We start from the raw sequence: 17,279 nt of genomic DNA on the forward strand, positions 1-17,279 counted from the left end.
GTTGTAGGGTTCTTCCCTCTTTCTCTTCTATCAGGTTCAGTGTGTTCGGTGTTTTTTTTTTTTAATTTTCTTTCTTAAGAAAATATTGCTTAAATATTATCAACATGAAATTCTGTCTTAGAAATATTTTTTGAACTTCGTTCTTTCTTTCTTCTTTTCTGTCCTATTTTTCTGCTTGCTTTCCATATTTCCTTCTCCCCCCTCCCTTCCTCCTTCCCTTTCTACCTACCTTCCTGCCCTATTTTTCTGCTTTTCTTTTCAGCAACTCTCCTTGGAAGCAATGACTGCTTGCTTCGTTCTATCCATGGCAAAGAATTACAAAGAGCTCATGAATGGAATAGTCAAATCTAAGCTCTTCCTCCCAACCCACACAAATGCACACACTGCCTCTTGAACTCAGCTTACTCTTTGGTCCTAACATGTTTTTCTCTCAGGTTATTAGATACTTCTTCATTTCCTTTGCCAGGACTCTCTCACCCCCCTGTATTTATCTTTGGTGCTCTCATTTGTCCTCTTATTTACTGCCATTTGAGCACAATCTCTTACAACTCTTCACTTAAAACAATTTGAAAATTGATGGCTAAAGTTGTGTCTCCAGCTTGGGCAAATATGAGCTTTTATCAGATTGCTTACTCAACCATTCCATTTGAATGACAGATTAGTGTCTCAAACTTAATATTTCTATAGTTTAGCCTCCAACTCTTTCCTCTATCTTAACTTGTCTCTTGTGTCTAGAGAGATGGCTCAGCTTTTAAGAACACTGCTTGGTCCTCCAAAGGACCAGGTTCAATTTCCAACACCTACAAGGTGGCTGGTAACATTCTGTAACTCTAGGCCCAGGGGATTAGACACCTTCTCCTGCTCTCTGAGGACACTGTATACAAGTTGTACACAGACATACATTCATCCAAAAACACTCACAGACATAAAAAGTAAAAGAGGTAAAAATTAATTTGTTTCTCACAAATTTAGTAAAAAGCAATTATATCATTTTGCTGTTCATACCCAACTTTTGAATTTATATGCAACTCCTTTTTTCCATATCCTCTCTCTAATACATGAAAAAAGTCCATTTGTGTTTGACATTGATTATTGACCTGCTGTATATTGCCTTTATTATGTTTAGTATGTTCCTTGTGTCCCTGCTCTCTCCTAGACCTTTATCATGAGAGGATTTTGTATTTTGTCGAAAGCTTTTTCAGCATCTAATGAGATGATCATGTGGTTTTTATTTTTCAGTTTGTTTATATAGTGGATTATATTGACAGATTTTCTTTTTTCTTTTTTTGTATTTTTTTAGTTGATATTTATTGAGCTCTACACTTTTCTCTGCTTTACTCCCTGCTTCTCCCCACCCCACTTCAGCCTTCCTCCAAGGTCCCCATGCTCCCAACTTACTCAGGAGATCTTGTCTTTTTCTACTTTCTACATCCCTTGTAGATAAGATCTATGTAAGTCTCTCTTAGTGTCCTCTTTATTGTCTAAATTCTCTGGGATTGTGATTTGTAGGCTGGCTTTCTTTGCTTTATGTTTTAAAACTACCTATGAGAGTAAATGTGATAATTGTCTTTCTGTGTTTGGGTTACCTCACTCAAAATAATGCTTTTTAGCTCCATCCATTTTCCTGCAAAATTCAAGATGTCATTATTTTTTTCTGCTGTGTAGTAATCCATTGTGTAAATGCACCACATTTTCCTTATCCATTCTTCGGTTGAGGGGCATTTAAGTTGTTTTCAGGTTCTGGCTATGACAAACAAAGCTGCTATGAACATAGTTGAGCACATGTCCTTGTGGCACGATTGAGTATCTTTTGGATATATACTCAAAAGTGGTATTACTGGGTCTTGAAAAAGGTTGTTTCCTAATTNAGGAGCCTGTATGCCACAAAACTGGAAAATACAAAAGAAATGGACATCTTTTTAGATAAGTACCATATACCAAAGCTAAACCAAGACCAGGTGAAAGATCTAAATAGACCTGTTAGTCGCGAAGAACTTGAAGCAGTTATCAAAAATCTGCCCTCTAAAAAAAGCCCAGGACCAGATGGTTTCAATGCAGAATTCTACCAGAACTTCCAAGAAGAGCTAATACCTATTCTCCTTAATGTATTTCACAGTATAGAAACAGAAAAGTCATTGCCAAATTCCTTTTATGAAGCTACAGTTACCCTGATACCAAAACCACACAAAGACCCAACCAAGAAAGAGAACTACAGGCCTATCTCACTCATGAATATCGACGCAAAAATTCTTAATAAAATACTGGCAAACCGAATTCAAGAACACATTAGAAAAATTATCCATTATGATCAAGTAGGCTTCATCCCAGAGATGCAGGGCTGGTTCAACATACGCAAATCTATCAATGTAATCCACCATATAAATAAAATGAAAGAAAAAAACCATATGATCATTTCATTAGATGCTGAAAAAGCATTCGACAAAATCCAACACCCCTTTATGATAAAGGTATTGGAGAGACTAGGGATACAAGGGTCATACCTAAATATAATAAAAGCTATTTACAGCAAACCGACAGCTAACATTAAATTAAACGGAGAAAAACTCAAAGCCATCCCACTAAAATCAGGAACAAGACAAGGATGTTTTTCCTTCTTCCTTAGGTGGTTCTCTCATGGCAACACAGCTTCTCCTTTGATCCACATTCCAATATTTCTTACCAAGAAGGCCGTTTTTGACCACTGTAAATAAACTCCAATTTTTCCTCCTGGAACTTTCTCTTCCATTTTCAAGCTTCCTCCCTCAATTCTCATTTATCTCTGTATTTAATTTAATCTGAATTTGTTTATAGTTTGCATTCCAAATGATACACTTGCAGTTGTAAATACTGAAGGACGGAGAAACATGTATTCTTTTTGCCTGCTACCCAGCAAATATTCACTGTGGATTGCTAAAATAATTAAAATAATATTATCATCGATCTTGATTTCCCGATTTTGCCTTGCAAAATTCTGCTTCCCATTTGTGATTTGTTTAGGGATTTACTTTGTATGTCATTTTCCCAAATTTTCCTTCTTGATTTAAAAGACAAAGCAAAGAAGTGTGGAAAATTCTTGCAAAAAGTCTTAATAAATGAGGCAAGACTTGAAAAATATTAGAGGAAAGATGGGGCTCTGGGTGATGTTTCAAGTTTCTGAAGATTTGGCTGAGCTACGGTCTGAGTAGGATGAGGCAGTTATGTCTGACACTGAAGTGGAAGGCTTGAGGAGCAGTCCAGGGCTGCAGAAGTAAATTGGACTCCATCCAGAGTGGGTCGTCAATATTCTTTGCAGGCATCCCAATTGATTTAAATTGTTGCAATTAGCACTAAAAACCATTATTTATCTATTTCAGCATTTTAATCAGGATGTCATGTAATCATTAAAATTCACACTCTGTATAATCTCACGATGCTCCTGCCCCTTGGCCTGAGAACTTGGCACTGGGACCCCTGTGCCAAGGAGGGGTCCCTTCCTCTTGTGGCAATTGAGGAGGTGGTAACCTCAGTCCAGAACACAGATGGCAATGGAAAACAACACAATCCAGCCTTATTGTGACCTTGACTAGACTGTGCAGGTCTCTCTGTGCTCCATAAATTATAGTTAATTACACAGAAATGGGAGAGAGGCTCATTCCCTGGAGACATCAGTGGAGAGCAACTGATTTCACTTAAGGCTGAGCAGCAGTAAAGTATATTAATATCAGCTTAATTTGTGATAATTGCGGTAGCAATAAAGAATTATCCCTGGAATATTTTATTCCCGTGATTATCTAAGTGTTTAAACTATGAAAGTTGGGCTTGCTTTTTTTTTTTTGGTCATGCTATAAAATGTCCCATTCTCTCCCATCAGGAACTTAGTGTAATTACTATCTGGCAGACAACACTATGTTTGGCTATTTCCTCTGTCCTGTGGTTGCATTTTTATTAGGTGGGCTATCAAGTAACCTTATTTATTATTCCAGATAGAAGCATTTTGATCTCATTAACATGGATAATTTCCTCCAAACTTATGCAGTCACACTGCAGCCCAAGCTCCCTTTATGACAATTAAGATATACTATTTTTTCTTCTTCTTCTGGTGCCCTACTATACAATTAAGATACCATTCAATTCAGTAAATTTATTAGTATATTAACACACTAATTGGATTACAAACACATCCTCTTATTTCTGAAATGTTTATGATTTAATTGACTTGTTTAAACTAATTTTCATCTCCCTGTGCAATTATAATTCGTTGTTAATTGAACTTATTTACACATGGAAGACTGATACTGCATTTCCTTGCACCGAGGAAATATGGCTAAAGGTTTCATCAGAGGACTAAGTTTTGGTTTTATTCTTTGGGCACCTGACAAAGTAGCAGAGATAATAATGATCATGTAATATTCATTTGTTGAACAGTGTAAAAATTAGTTGCACTAACTTCTAGAAGAAACTGGCATGATCCAATTAGTTTATAATCATTCATTTGTTCATGAATACTTACCTGGGGAGATTATTGCTTAAAGAACATATTCTCTTTTCAATCGTATGAATCTTTCTCTGCAGATATCTATATGTGTATTGTGCATGTTATATGCACACATGTGTACGGATGTCTACATGTGGAGGTGAGAGGAAGACACCTAGTAGTCATCACTCTCCATGTTATTTCTTTGAAAAATCACCTCTTACTGAGCGTGAAGTTGCATGAGAAGGTAGCACGACCAGCAATTCTCCAGTCTATGACTTTCACAGGGCTGAGATTGCAGGTGTGAGTGCAGCAAAACCTGGCCTTTCACATAGATGCTGGAGACTCAAGCTCGGGTCCTTTCCTCACGTTGGTACAGTAGAGGCCCTTATCCACGGATCCTTCCTTATTCCAGTGAAGAAGCTGTAACTGTGATAGAGAAGTACAATACATACAGAGAGAGTAGGATATATGGACACAGTTTAGACTGCTGGTATTCTGTACTGTGGCTTCCAAGTCTGGAATGCTTGAAGATTTTAAGGAGAGACAAGATGCAAAGACACACACAGACATTCATGCACGCATTCATGCACGCATGCATGCACACACACACTCACTCACACACACACACACACACACACACACACACAGAGAGAGAGAGAGAGAGAGAGAGAGAGAGAGAGAGAGAGAGAGATTTGGATATGTATTTATGGCTTAATAATATTCTAGTTCCATGGGGATAAAAATTACAAGTAGAGCCTACAACTGTGTTGCCCTAAAAAAAAGTAGCTGAAATATAAGCTGAATTTTAGAGAATGATTTAAAGACCTGCAGAACCCTAGTTTTGCTACTTGAAAATTTAAATTTAGACTTTCTCTGTTATTTTTGTTGTAGAACACAAGTCTCATACCAAGTACAAAGAAGTACATAGAACCATCTTGCTATCTAGCTGATCTTTTCCTGGTTCAGAACATAGCTTTAGCACAGACCCACTCTGCACCTTACTGCCACTATATTCCTCTTTACAAAGGGGGGTCACCTGATGTCTTAGATGGGTTAGTGTTGTTAATTTGTCAGAACTTAGAATCACCTTGTAGATGGGCCTCCGGACATGATGTGGAGATTATTTTGACCATCTTAGGTAAAATAGGAAGACCTGGCCACTGTGCCTGTTACCCTTAAGTGGGATGCTGGAGTATGGCAGTGAGGACAGGGAGTTGAAGAGATGCATTCATTGCTTTTTTTTTATGTCTGCAGACATATTGTAACCAATCACTTTGATTTTCTTGTTGCCTCAGTCTCCTGGCTGTGGTGGACGTTACCTTGCACTCTGATCTGAAGCAAATCCTCCATTAGTGTATTTTACCATAACAGGAAAAATAAATTAAAACAATAGTTTTTAGAACCTAGACAACAAAGGGAACCCTAAGAGAGACACATAGATCTAATCTATGTGGTTAAGTAGAAAAAGACAAGATCTCCTGAGTAAATTGGGATCATGGCAACCTTGGGAGAGCGTTGAAGGGGAGGGGAGAAGCAGGGGGAGCAAAGAAAAATGTAGAGCTCAATAAAAAACAATAAAAAAGAAAACAGCTTTTATAGAAGTTACTTTCCCACAATTCCTTATGTTTTATAGCTTTTTTCATTCTTGAACATTATAGTATAGCTTTATCTATTTTTCAGTATTATAAGAGTAGCCACAAGCATGTATTATTTGAGTGAAGCTCCATTGGCCCAGGAGTGTTTGTAAAACTGTGTTTAATATCCAAATGGTTATATGTAGGTATAGTTAAATTCATTTTTGCTGTTGTTTTGTATTTGTTTTATGGAACACAATGCAAGTTATGCACTCACTGTATGTAGGAAAACACTGTACTTGTATACTGCTTGAAACTATGATGTATATTGCTGGTCTTGGATGCATACTTTAAAGTGAAATTGAATGACCAAAGTCATCTAATTGACTTAAAATAATCTTAAGAGAATGACTTTTATTTCTTGACCCTCATATTATCAGTAATTTTTTGCTGTAATTTTAACTTGGTAACTCATGAGAGGAAGAATCAAACTGGTGGTTTGGATAACTCAGTTTGGGCATGCAGTCTTAAATCTCTTGTGAATTTATGAGTGCGTGCGCGCGTGAATTTATGTGTGAATTTATGTGTGTGTATGTATGTGTGTGTTTGCATGTATGTCTAGAGGATAGGGATTGATATTAGATATCTTCTTCAATCACTCTCCACATTATTGTTAGACATTTATGGTTTGATTAATTACTACATGTATACAATCAGATATGATCATATTCATCTCCATTTTCCCATCCAACTCCCTGCAGATCTCCCTGAAGATTCCCTCCTCCTAACTAGTCATCACAACATGGGACATCTACCAGTGGCCATAACTCCAAAGAAGGAATGATTCTGCAATGATTGCTATCAGCTGTCAATAGCTCCCCAATTAGTCTTAGGCCTCATGAGCTAGTCTCCCACCCATACTGGAACTGTACACGGCTTGATCCTGTATATGTAACTGCAACTGCTGTTATGAGTGAAGTTACTGATGTGTCCAGAAGAAAGCATTTCATAGCTCCTCTTTCATCCATAGCTCTTACATCCTTTCTGCCACATCTTCTGAAGTGTTCTCTGAGACTAGGTATGGGAGTCATAAAAAAGTGCCACAGAGACGAGCAATCACAGTCACTTATTCTCGGTGCCTTCACCAATCAGGACTCTCAGCACTGACCACTGTCTACGGTAAATGAAGTTTCTCTTACCAAAGTAAATAATTACAAGGCAGGTAGACAATGTGATGGTTAACTTTAATTTTCATGTTAACACAACACATAGTCACCTGAAAGTCATTATGAAGAATTATACAGATGAGATTTGCCTGTGGGCATGTCTGTAGGGCATTGGTCATAAGTACCCAACATGTGCACACAGGACACTGAAGAGGAAGGTGAAACCACAGATTTTCTCTCTTCTGTATAACACTCACAGTCTATCCTGTGCTACTGTCTTGGAAAGATTGCGGGGCTCTTTCTGACCCCAAATAAATGTCATATAACTTGCAAACTTTAGTACAACTTTCCTTTTGTTCACTAACTCCCTAGCATGACTTTAACACCAAGTGTGACTTTAGCCCTTACCATTTTTTTCCATTGAAGGTGAGACCAAATTCATAAAGCCATTTCCCCAGGATTTTTTATTAGTTTCTATTACTCCCTTCCTTGCTGATATAATGCAATGTATATGGAAGAGTTTTGCCCCGTCATCCCAGAGAGTGGCTGACCTGTGAACTTTTTACTGCTTCTGCAGTTTTGCATTTTGCCAGAAAGTGGTATAGTTGAAATCATGCCATTTGCACTGTTTTCAAAATGGCTTCTTTCATGCAGTGGCAGGGATTTAAACTTTCTCCTGCCTTTCTCTGTGTGCACAGTATTCTAGTGACTGGTTTTCTTCTGTAAGGACTTCATAACCACAATGTTACGTCATATANTATATAGTTTTTTTTTGCCCTCTTTATCCTAACCTGGACTCTTCATGTCGTGTTTGGAGCCTTGGCAAAGCATTCCTTTTAAGAGTAATTTAAGTTCTCAGATGCATTCAATTAGCTTGTTTTGAATTAGACTCATGATTTCTTGCTCAGGATTAACTTTGTTATATTTTTTGCCTTCTACTTCCTAAGTTTTCTTGAAAACTCCTGTTAATTATTAGTAATTATTATGATGTACAGGTTATATACATACATCATGTATCAGATTTATTACCTATGTCTAGTAGCTGTTAAATAGCATTCAGTGTTCACAGTTTCATTACCAATAATCTCTATGATTATTTAGGTCTTGGTTGAGAAAAATGTTCATTTTCTCCACTTAGCATTCCCTCTCTTCGGAATCCTCCCTGACAGCGCCATTAGCATCCCCGTTAACACCCAACTCAGTGCAATTTGGCCTTTTTCAATTGTTGTCCTCAAATTTCTTCAATCTTCTTTTCACTTTCCTATTCCATAACTGCTTTCCACACTTGTAGATGTTTGTTATTCCACATTTTACATATTAGAACATCACCTCACTTGCAGGAAACAAAGTCCATATTTATTTATTTATTTATTTGCTACTCAAAAAAAATGACCACAAGCCTTATGGCTGAAAAGCACAAAGTTATGATCTTTTTTTTTTTTTTTTTGACGGTGAAACATCTCAAAGATCCTTGAAGTCCTGGCAAAATCTCTCTCTGTTGCTTAGGCATTGTGTCTAGTCCCCCACTTACTGAGCCCACCCACATTGTCCAGGATAATCTATCTATCTCAAGGTCACCTCCTTGTAAACCTCTTTTCCACCTGCAGCCTTAATAGCCTCGACATGGAGCATGATATATTTCAGGGTCTAGGGATTCCAGCTTGGGCATGCTTGAGAGCACATTATTGTGCTTATTACAATGGTCACACTGGGGATAGGTTAGGGGAAAAAAATCACAAATCATCAATGTATTTTAGTACATTAAATCTTTGTGGTGACTAAATTTATGTTCTTGATCTTATTTATTTGCTTGTTTTAAAGCAAAGAATTGATCTTAAAATTTTAAGACAGTGTAGATAAAAGCTTCATGGAAAAAAATCAAGGAATAAAAGCTGAAAAGGCAATTAAGCACCTGGTCAAAGTGCATTTTTTTTTCTGGTCTGGAGTTGGCATCGTTTGTGTGGGAAACTTCCTTTACCCTCCAGCAGATATACAGCCTTAAATGAGTCTGTAACTCTGCAGACATATTTATCATTTCACCACTTCATTCAATTTGTGTTATAAGAAATTCATTTGGGGATGCTGGAGAATACTTCTCAAACGCATGCTGTTGATTAAACAGGGCAGAGTAGCCGTGGACTAGAATTGGTAAAGAGTTATAGAAAGGGAAGGCAGTGGGAATTGATGTGAGTAATGGTGTCTATCCATGCCTTGAAAAATCCTTTTTAAATTACACTTGTGAGTGGATGGGGGAGCACATTCTCTTGAAGCTACCATCAATCCTCTGCCGAGGTTGCAGTCTCTTTAATACATCAGTGAGCTTCCTTTCTTGAACCCACTCTTCTGCTCTCTTGAGATGAGATGCTGTAGTCTTCACACTGACAGAAGGACACAAGGGCCATTGGTCTTGACTGAAATCGTAGGACAGACTATTTAGTCTTGAATCCTCTGGACAATTAAGCTACCCTCCCATGGTAAGGATTTTCTCAGGAGGAGGTGATTTCAGTTGGGCTGAAATGGAAATCTGAATAATTCTTTTCTTGTAAGGGAAAAATGTCTATTTAAGAAGAGTAAGTTATCAGTTTCCTTGGCTAATTCTCAGATGGTATACTCATATATTTTGCTATTGTGTGGGAGTCTCCCCTCCATAGAGATGTTTACAATATAGTGTGCTAGTATAGTATAGTATAGTATAGTATAGTATAGTATAGTATAGTATTGTATAGTATAGAAGCAACATAGCATAGTAGTTGGTGGCACAAAATTTTGGAAACTAACCTGGAACTGAATCCCAGTTCTAACACTAGGGACCCAGGTTAGGTTTAAGGGAATTAATAAATGTCATTACTTATAAAATGGAGCTTGCTGTAACACAGTCAGTAGTTGGTAAGATTAAATGAGACAACATAATCTATGTTCAGTATTTCCTGAAGTGCTTTGCATAGTATCTTTCTGTTACTGTCACAACCACTCCCCTCTCTCCTTGTTTCCTCCTTGTCCCTCCTGGAAGCATTTAAAATTCTATCAAGAGCCATGAAAGTAATTCTACTATCTTTTATCCTGTCTGTCATGGGTGGCATGCAAAAAAAGCTATAAAATGTTGCTGAGAAAATGATACTAAATTAAAAAATACTTAAAATATTCATAACTTGTAATGAAATACAACTAAGGAACAATCTAGACTTTTAGGTTGTTGATGGACCTTCTCTTAGAATAATAACAAAATTGGTCTTGGGAGTTTGTTGCAACAGGATTTTAGTAGTTGATTCTGCTACGTTCAGCCACTCACCTACTTATTATAGTCATTTGAGTCTTCTTAAAATTATCTACCTCTGGCTCCTCAATGCTGAAAAAAGTTCTTATTTCATTCTATTATGTAACAAAACCACACATAATCAGCTGTACTCAGTTCAAAGTGTCCAGGAGAGAAGGGAACAAATTTTATTGTCCAATTACATCAAATATAACATCTATGCCCACAGTGCCAAGTAGAGAAATTGTAGAATGCATTGTCCCATAGAAAAGACTGTGCACCCTCTGGGCAGATTCTGTGTAACAATGTTGGCTCTTCTATACAAATGCAACATGGTATATGGTTGTTTATAGTACTCTTAATTCTATCTATATTATGGCTTCTGAGAGGAAAATGCTACAATCAAGTCATTGTATACATCAAATAAACACAATGAAGTAGGTTCTGGAGCCCCAAACCCCTGTTTGAGTCTTTGGGGTTACCAATCGTGGGTTGAGAGTATATTAATATTTCAGTCCTGCAATTCCTGTATGAACAAGTTTGACCACACAGATGCATTCTCTTGCAGTGTTTGGAGAAATAAATGAGATATTGTAATCAAACACTTAGTAAGCACATAGCAAAATATCAAATATTAGCTGTTTAAAATATCTATTGCTAACATAGCCCTCTTAACTTTTTAAAGTTAGCCAATGAATCTATTTAGATTCTCAAAAATGAGAAGGAAATTGAAAGTGGCCATTTGAGACACAAAATACAATTTCCTAAATGAATATCTTGCTTTAAGCCTTTATACAGCAGCTGAGCAAACTCTAGGATGAAAGCTTTTGCTGATTGTATATTTAATTATTGTCATTCATTGCTTTAACCCCACAAAAAGGCAGAAGTGAAGAAAAGAAATCAGAAATGAAAGCCTGGCAGTTATCTTAGAATCAGTGAAAAAATGCTTTCTTCCCTTCTGTGGTGGAGTTTAGTTTAAAGTAAATACATTTGGGTGTGTAATGTAGTGTGCCCTTTCCCTAACACTTTGAACAAAACATATATAGGAAAATAGAATGCTTTCTATTACATAGTAATTGATTTCCCTAGTATCTTTACATGTACAGACACACTATTGTGTTTTCTTAGCTCATGTATCATTCGTTAAATGAAATAACACGGATACAATATTAAATAAAACAGAAGGGTGGAGAGAACTCAGCAGTTCTTGTCTACAGCATTATCTTTTGCTTATCCTGGAAGGCACTAAAGCGTAGCTTCTGACGATTCACAGTAGGAAATAAAAGCTAAAGAAGTTGACTATGTAATCCATCTTTCCATACACAAATTAAATTTCTCTCTCCATGTTTATATAGTGCTTATTGTGGAATACAGAGCAATGTGCCTTATCATGTCATCTAAGCCATTTTTCACTTGATATTTAGCAAGACGTTAGACTAATTTTAGAGAATGGAAACACTGTTAACACCTCAGTAACCGCCGGGTCACTCCTAGCTTTTATTACAGAATGCCTTTTTTAGTATGTTGTGATGAATAAAAGAAACAGTATTTCTTATTTTCTGGTGTAATATTCTGGCATACAGGCCTTCCTTCTCCCAGGGAAAGGCTGCCACTGTCAGAGCTAACTGTTACCCAAAGTTGTTGAGCACACTTTGATACAAAGTCCCATGGATCCTGAGCCCATACCTTCATTTGTGTCCTTCTATTGGGCTCTTGATGTCAGGAGCATCATCTCTCCTCTATAAATGGTGCCAGAATGAGGTACCAAGCAGACAGAGCTTATGAAATCTCTCAAACCATCCAAATCTCAGTCTGTTTGGTGGCTCCTTTTGCCTTGTCCATCACCTTTTCTAAAATCACAGTCAAGATTTGGACCACCTGATTCCTTCCCTCCCACAGCCTCTAGACTGGCCTTTCTGATTCCTGTGTGCCCTGTGTGGGGCTGCAGTTACCAACAAGATTCCAGGACAATCATCTTCATGTTATCTGATCCCACATGCATGATTAAGAAAAATTTCATGGCTTCATTTAAAAACACAAGTCAAGGATATTTTCATGATTAAAGTTAGCTTTGACATCTTTTGAACATCAGAGAAAAAAAAAAACCTTTCCCCTTTCCCCTTTAAATGGTGTTTGGTAGAGAAAAGAGTGATAAAAAACATCTTTCCTTCTTTCCATCCAGACTTCCTCTCAGCTGTGTGCTAAATGTGGTTTAAATGAGGTGTGTGTGTGTGTGTGTGTGTGTGTGTGTATGTGTGTGTGTGTGTGTGTGTGTATGTGTGTGTGTGCATTTTCCAGTATAGGAAAACCCAACCTTGTGGGGAAACGCAAACCTTAATGTGTATAACCTAGTGTACTAAATGTAACATGAGAGGCACAGAATTTGGTAGGAAAAGGAGAATGTCAATTTTTCTGTTGGGGTGGTGTATTCGGCTGGCAAAAATGGAGGTATGTGAGGAAATGCTAGGGTTCGTGCATAAAGTAACATCCAACCTTTCAGTGACTTTATTTCCATGATTTTTGACAATAGATACCCTTGAACAGCTACTACTGTAACTGAGAAGTCTTTACACCTCATGAATGTTTTTTCTTTGTCCATTTGCATTCATTTTGATTCAGTCCCAGTTCCTGGCAGTCACTGATCTTTGATCAATGATTCAAGAGCTCTGTCTTCCAGCAAATATGCATTATGCTTATGTATGTATGTACACATGTATATTCTCTTTGTTTCTGTTTTTTTTTTTACTCCTCACATAAAATTTCTATGTTGCTTATTTACATAGTTTAATCCTGTTCATATTTGAATAATATGTAACAACATGGCCCTCTCACTATCTGTCCATTCACCGCTGGAAGGGCATGTGGATTACATTAGGATTTTAGCAATTATGAATAGGGTGTTTCAAAGCAATTCTGATTAGTTCCTCTTTCTTTTTCCTTGTGCTGTCCTGGAACTCATTCTGTAGACCAGGGCTGGCCTCAACCTCAATGAGATCCTCCTAAGTACTGGGATTAAAGGCGTGTGCCACCACAACCTGGCTCTTCTTGTGAATGCACATTTTTATTTCTTTGGGACAAATATCCAAAATTAGAATTAGTAGTTAAGCTCCTATATTGTCCTAATATCCAGTAGGGGAGACACTATGATGAGGTGTTATTGCTAGGGTGAGGCTTCTTCATTGCTCTTGACATGTGTTGACCCCTATGTGGAAAACCACTGTGTAATTTGTGAAACATACTGTTGTCCCTATGAGTTCTGCTATTTTGAATTCCTCTATGTCTTGTTTTATGCGTGGCTTTAGATGCATAGTAGCATCTCATAATAGTTGGTTTTTATCTAATAATTGACTAAATGGCATTGAATTATTTCTGTTTTTCTTGAATATGTGTGCATCTATTCAAGTCATTTGCCACTATGTTTATGTTCACTGGTTATGTGTGTTTTTTCTCTTTGTTGTTTCTGGATTTGATTGTCCATCGTGCTTTAGTCGGACCTGATTACTGCTGTCATTAATATATCTTGAAACCTTTGTGCTGTTGCTTCTCTGGATTTGATTTTCATGTATGGAGTTATTTGTGTTTTTAAACTTCTTTTACCTGCCAGTGTCAATTTCATAATAAGTGTCTCAATTTCTACCAAAAATTTTTGCATAAATTCTATTATAACTACAATGTTATGATTGCGGGCCAACTATATATACCAACTTTGGAGGCATTGATATATTAATGATAATCTATTTTCTAAGCCAAAATCATGAATTATCATGTCTTTTTCTGATATTATTAATACTTTATAAATACTACTTTAGAAATTGCCATAGATAGGCTTTACACATATCCTGCCTATTAATTCTTCACCATTATTCAACATTACACAATAATGTTATTGTAGATACATTTCTTCATTAGCTGTCATATCCAAGTTTCACAAAAGTGCTATTTAAAGTCTTTATAGTCCTTTTGGATACCAAAGTTTTTATTTTATCACATGATTAAGTATGCAGAACAAGAAAGTATGAGAAAGATTATCAAATATTTCTGTTTTTAAATCTTTCCTATTCATCTGGTCACAAGTGGTTGCTAAATCACTTAAAATGTTGTTTGAAGACACAATCCCTCTCCCCCCTACTCAGTGTGCCAGGTGTTATCCTGTGGTAGCTTCCTGGTTGCTGAGATATAAGGAGTTACAAAATCACTAGTGGTGGGAAATCAATCAAAGAACTGATTAATTATTGATTAAAATGTGCATAGTATGTTCAGAAAATCAATATCAAGGATTTTCCAAATATTAGCCCATTTCTGCCACACTTATTTTGATATTTAGTTATGCACTTATATTGATATTTATTATATAGCAAAATACACAAACATATATTTTAGTATTTAGTAAACTATTAAGCTTTTTAAATGAATCTACCTTAGTACAATGAGCTAAACAAACCCCAGAAATGTCTGCCTATAAAAATGTACTACTAAATTCTATAAAATTTGATGAAGAACATGAAATAATTGTTTATAATTACTATCAGCTATTGTATGAGGCTGCTTGTTTGTTCCCATCTGCTCAGCTCTGAAATAATCACACAGAAACCATATTCTTTGCAATACTGCTTGGCCAATAGCTTAAGCATATTTCTGGCTAACTCATATTTTAAATTAACCTATCTCCATTAATCTGTGTATAGCCATGAGGCTGTGGCTTACTGGGTAAAATTTCATCATCTGTCTCTGGTGGGGCTACATGGCTTCTTATTGACTATTCCTTCTTTCTCCCAGCATTCAGTTTAGCTTTCCCCACCTACCTCTGTTTTGCCCTGCACAGGCCCAAGACAGTCCTTTATTAACCAGTGGTATTCACAGCATACAGAGGGGAATCTCACATCACCTCCTATGTTCTGTTTAAATAAAAAGAAAGGTTTTAAATTTAACACAGAAAAATTGTATATAATAAAACAGGTATCAAGCAAGAATTACAGTTACAATATTTATATTTACTTTATCTTTTATCATAACTAAGGAAAATTATAATTATAACTATTTCTCTTCAACTCCATCCAAGACCTCAGAAGGATATAATATTACCTAAGTAAACAGAAAGTACATTGTAAGCAACTTCCAAAACTCTAGAATTGACAGAAACATCTTGCTTCCTGGACAATAACCCAAAGATCTTCTCTAATATTGGGGCATACATTTTCAGCTTACAGGCCTATAGTATCTAGCAGACTTTTCCACAAAGCAGGAAATTTCAAAGACAGTTTTGCCTATATTGGCAGTTTGTCAGTCACTTTCTTCTGTGTCCTGCAGAATGTCTGTCAGACTCTTTTATGAAGCAGGACCTCAAGGATGGTCTTACCTTTAGGCAAGTTCAGCAGTCAATTCTCTATGGGTCCTGCATGTTCACTTCATACAGCATAGCATCAATCAGTCCAGGCAAGAGTAGTTTCTTGCCCAAATGTCTAACCAACATCATAGGGAGCCTCTTTGGTGCCCTTCATTCTCTTGAAGTTGATTGGTGCTTCCAGGACTAGATGTTTCTCACTGTCATGAAAAGTACTAAGTTCTTAAGACATTTAAATACCATATTCTGTTAGTTTTTGAAAGATTTGAAGAATACCTATCTAAGTGAAATATATCTCTAAATATCTAGAAAATCTAACTAATGTGACTACAAGCTTGACTATTATAGATGACTCTCTATTAACCTATATTTCTTAAGTATACATTGCATTTTTCTAAAATTTATTTATTTATTAAAGATTTCTGCCTCCTCCCCATCACTGCCTCCCATTTCCTTCCCTCTCCCCCCGATCAATCCCCTTCCCCTGATCAAGTCCCCTTCCTCATCAGCCCAAAGAGCAATCAGGGTTCCATGACCTGTGGGAAGTCCGAGGACCACCCACCTCAATCCAGGTCTAGTAAGGTGAGCATCCAAACTGCCTAGGCTCAAATGAGCTGCATAAATACCAATATCTTAATCAAGAGCAGAAATATAAATATGAAAAAACTGACTTTAAATTTGTATCAAGAGACCAAGATCTATACCAATGCAAAGTATTCATCTCTGTATCATATCCACCTTTAAATGTAAACAAACTTTTATAAACAAACATTTAGGAAAATTGGGCATAGGTCTCTCCAAACTTCTTCCTGCTTTTTGTTGGACAAAGTAATTCATGATGACTTTTGGGGCATTTTGGTTCATCAAAGCACACTAGTCTGAAAGGATTTCACAAATTCTCACCCTCTGTGGAAGCAAAAGAAGAACCACTTTTTCAAAGTAACAAATCCTTAGACCCAATTTCTGAAGTCATGATACCTCTAAAAGATATATGTTGGTTTAGCTTAGCAGTCCATACAATGAAATATCTCTCTGTATTTAGCTCCTTCACATCAAAAAATTCAAAGGAAACACAATAATATACATAATCCAGACTGTGAATATTCCATCTTTACGTGGCTTATTTTTATCACTCTATCACTTTTTCTACAGGTTTAATATTTATTATTTTTAATCCTTTAATCTATGACTGTCTGTACTTTTATTTTACTGCCTCTGTACTCTTTTATTCTCTCTCCCAAGCCTAAGTGCGTTTATCAAATGCTGTGACTTGTTTAGAGTTCTTTTATGTCTGAATCTGTCCTATTGTGTATCTGTCATCCTTTTATGTCCTAGAGAGCTTTTAAAATGGTAAGCAGCTTGGTCAGAGCTGCCCAGGATGCTGGCACCACCTCTCTCCACTTTTCTTTTTTTTTATTAATTTATTTATTTATTAAAGATTTCTGTCTCCTCCCCACTACCACCTCCCATTTCCCTCCCCCTCTCCCAA

This window comes from Alexandromys fortis, unplaced genomic scaffold (assembly GCF_014885135.2).
Source record: "Alexandromys fortis isolate MF-2015 unplaced genomic scaffold, M_Fortis_MF-2015_v1.1 scaffold_11, whole genome shotgun sequence".
Lineage (NCBI taxonomy): Eukaryota > Metazoa > Chordata > Mammalia > Rodentia > Cricetidae > Alexandromys > Alexandromys fortis.